Source organism: Capsicum annuum, chromosome 1 (assembly GCF_002878395.1).
Source record: "Capsicum annuum cultivar UCD-10X-F1 chromosome 1, UCD10Xv1.1, whole genome shotgun sequence".
Lineage (NCBI taxonomy): Eukaryota > Viridiplantae > Streptophyta > Magnoliopsida > Solanales > Solanaceae > Capsicum > Capsicum annuum.
This window is the reverse complement of record NC_061111.1, coordinates 103,189,251-103,192,425: the sequence shown is the minus strand read 5'-3', so window position 1 is coordinate 103,192,425 and position 3,175 is coordinate 103,189,251. Positions and strand designations below refer to the sequence as shown.

The 3,175-nt window shown below is 32.0% G+C and overlaps 1 non-coding gene across 1 annotated transcript; it reads left to right on the top strand.

Annotated features, from left to right (window-relative positions):
* Positions 1 to 1,668: 1,668 nt before the first annotated feature.
* On the top strand, positions 1,669 to 1,774 carry LOC124892130. Its single transcript, XR_007050089.1, has one exon. It is a non-coding gene; the product is annotated as a small nucleolar RNA R71 (small nucleolar RNA).
* Positions 1,775 to 3,175: the final 1,401 nt, after the last annotated feature.

Below are 3,175 nucleotides of genomic sequence, written 5' to 3'. Positions count from 1 at the left end.
TACTAAACAATTATCAACAAAAGCTTTTCCAAACTATCATTCACTCTCTTAAGAGTTTTCATATCCTTATTATCAAAACAAAACTAATGAAATAAAGACCTAAGAAATTTTATTTATAGTCTAGGGTTAACTTATTACAATGGGCCCAAAAGTAACCCATTTTCATTAATAAAATAAGGTAGCTCACTCTAGCATCTTTGAGGAAAATATGGCGCACTTCAAGGGCATTTCTAGAGCGAATAAAATAATTTTGACCTTTTCTTGATCTGGTAGAGTAGTTTAGGCACACCTCCAAGGAAGATTTGCATATTTCCATTATAAAGGTAGTTTTATCCCCTTATCATATTCTTTCTACTCCTCCAAGGAATCTTGATCAAATGTAGGTGCAATTACCATTGCATAACACCCTTTTGAGGATAATAAAATATCTTCAAGCACCTCTAGAACCATAATATACCATCCAAATATTTGTAGGTTATATGGATTGTATCAAGGGTAAAACATTCAAGGTCTTCGATATTTTGGGCATTTTTTTTATCACCATAGAACTGTACTGCTCAGTATCTGTTACCATCTCAATGTCACACAGATTTGTGTTTTTGGTCTCCAAATCCTTCATGTACTTAGTATACTTAGGAATTACTTATAACGCATTTAACAAAGAAAGGTTAATTGAAGTTCTCTAAATGTTTCAAAGAATTTATACAAGCATGTGTCCTTTTAAGCCTATGAGGGAATTGTGGTGGTGTTTTCTTTGGTTTTTTCTCTGCAACATTTTATTTTGGGTACTCAAACTTTTGAATGATTTAGATTCTTTGGAAGCCACTTGCTTCCCATTAGTTTGTTATGGGTTTAACTTTACCTATACCTTATGATTTTTCTTTAGAAGACTGATAATTAGGTCTCTATAACTCCTCAAGGTAATTTTGATGACTTGATTTGGGTTTTTTGTATCACTAGGCAAACCTGCTTGAGGTCTAGAGTTTTGCACTTGAGATAACTTCTCTAATTATGTTTCAAAATTCGTTTAAACTAGTTACTATTTTTTTATATCTGCAGTCATTTGTTCTTGGTTGAATAGGATCTTTTTCAATATCTCTTCAATATTACTAGCCTAAGTACCATTTTCAAGGCAATGTTTCTGCTGAAATAGCTGAGTGTGAGCCTGATTATTTCCTTATGAATAATTAAGTTGACTTAGGTTAAATCTTCCAATTGTGATTGTAGGCCTTACCATAATTCCGATAACCCTTTTATGTAATACTGAAAAAATTAACCAACTTTAGATTTTCCCCACATAGGTCTATAGAGTCCCCCTATTTCGATAAATAACACATTATTTCTAAGCCTACTGAACTATATTAAATTTATCCTTAGGTGAATTTACACTCAACTAACTAAACTGTGTCATTATTTAGTTCTAAAATGATACCAACTGAGTGGCCAATATTGTGACACTATCCACCTCAATAATACATTTTGGTTTTTTATCAGATTTTTAGAAATATCACCATACCAATCATGATTACCCTATACAATTTGATTAGGAGAGTATAAATCTCATCATAAGTTATCTCAAAAGCTTGACCACCTATAGATGAATCTAGTAAAATTTTTGTGTTTTGGTCAATAGGTTCAAGAAAAGTACGAGTCAATACCTCATTGATCTGCTGATGATATGGGAAATCCCTAATAAGTAACTTAAATCTCTCCCATGAATGATAGAGATACTCATATGTCTTTTGTTTGAAACTCAATATCTCATCCTCAATCATGTTGTGATAGAACTTCTTTGCCATGTCATCCCAAGTTGTGATGGAGTTTTAACATTTTTCCTTCAACCCTTTCTTTGTTTGCCCCAATTATTAGAAGGGGAAATGTGTAAGCATCACATAATATGTAAAGATTTTAATAGGAATAAAAGTTTCATTGATCTCTAAGAAATTCTATAGATAAACCTATTTATCTGTATATAATAGGCCTTTAAACTACCCACTATTGTGCAAAAATTGCACTATATTGTGTTTTAGCTCAAATCTACCTCCAGGCTCCAGTCTATGGATGGCAAAGGTATCATTAGTGGAGAGTTGAATTGCCACTTCACGTACTATCTTGTGGGTTAGTTGTTCATCAGCCATTACTGCAGGAATGTCTTTGCCCAATTGAACTAATAGAATGCAATAGAGAAGTATTATTTCTCTCCTTAATTGATATAAGTGTTGCTTAGGTTAAGGATATGGGTTAACTAAATCCCTTTCCCTTTCTAACTTACATAAGATTTAGGCTTGTAGCTGCAAGTTTAGAAGCAAATACCAAGTTCTCAACACTTCTAAAATGAAATAGCAAAGCTAAAAATAATTAGGTTGTTAATCTTTTAAGTCCCCAGCAACGGCAAAAAAACATGTTGCATCCTAGTGGAAACATAAGTGTAATTGGTCACCCAAGTATTAAATTGGTCCTTTTGAGTCGAATATCAATCCAATAGGGACTTGGTGATTAGCAAACTAACCAATTCTAGTGCTATTAATAAGATTAAATAAGTGGATTTGTAACCAATTAAGAATTTATGTTTTGTAATTATAACTATGTAAAAAAAATATAAAATGGTATGAAATTTAGATTGTAAACAATATGAAAAGAGTTCCAGGGTTGATGCATTTACTTCATATTTATGCATATCTATGGCTTCTAGACGGTATTTGAGTTTATTGTTATTATTGATCGATGGGGATGAAATTATAACTTGGGATTGGTTATCCTCTAATTCATATACCCAAAATAATCTCACCAATACATCATTCAGAAAGAGTGTGAGTCCTTATTTTGGATGTATAAACTATCTTCCTATTTTATTAACCAAGTGGGGCATTTAGGTATATCTCTATCCTAACCTCAAATCATCCACTAACAGTTAGTATTTAATTATTAAAGATATGATCCACACTTCTTTCATTCTTAATTCCATCCCTCCACTCCTAGGTTCAATTCATTTTGGGACATAGATTTATCCTAAAGCTCATGACGCTATAGAATAGTAATACAAGAATGTAAGAACAATCACATACTTGATAAACACATAAACCAACAATTAAACCATAATTATACACTCATTTTTGTATACTCAACCCTATAATGAGGGTATTTATCCCCTTATAGTATTACAAAGAATCACCAT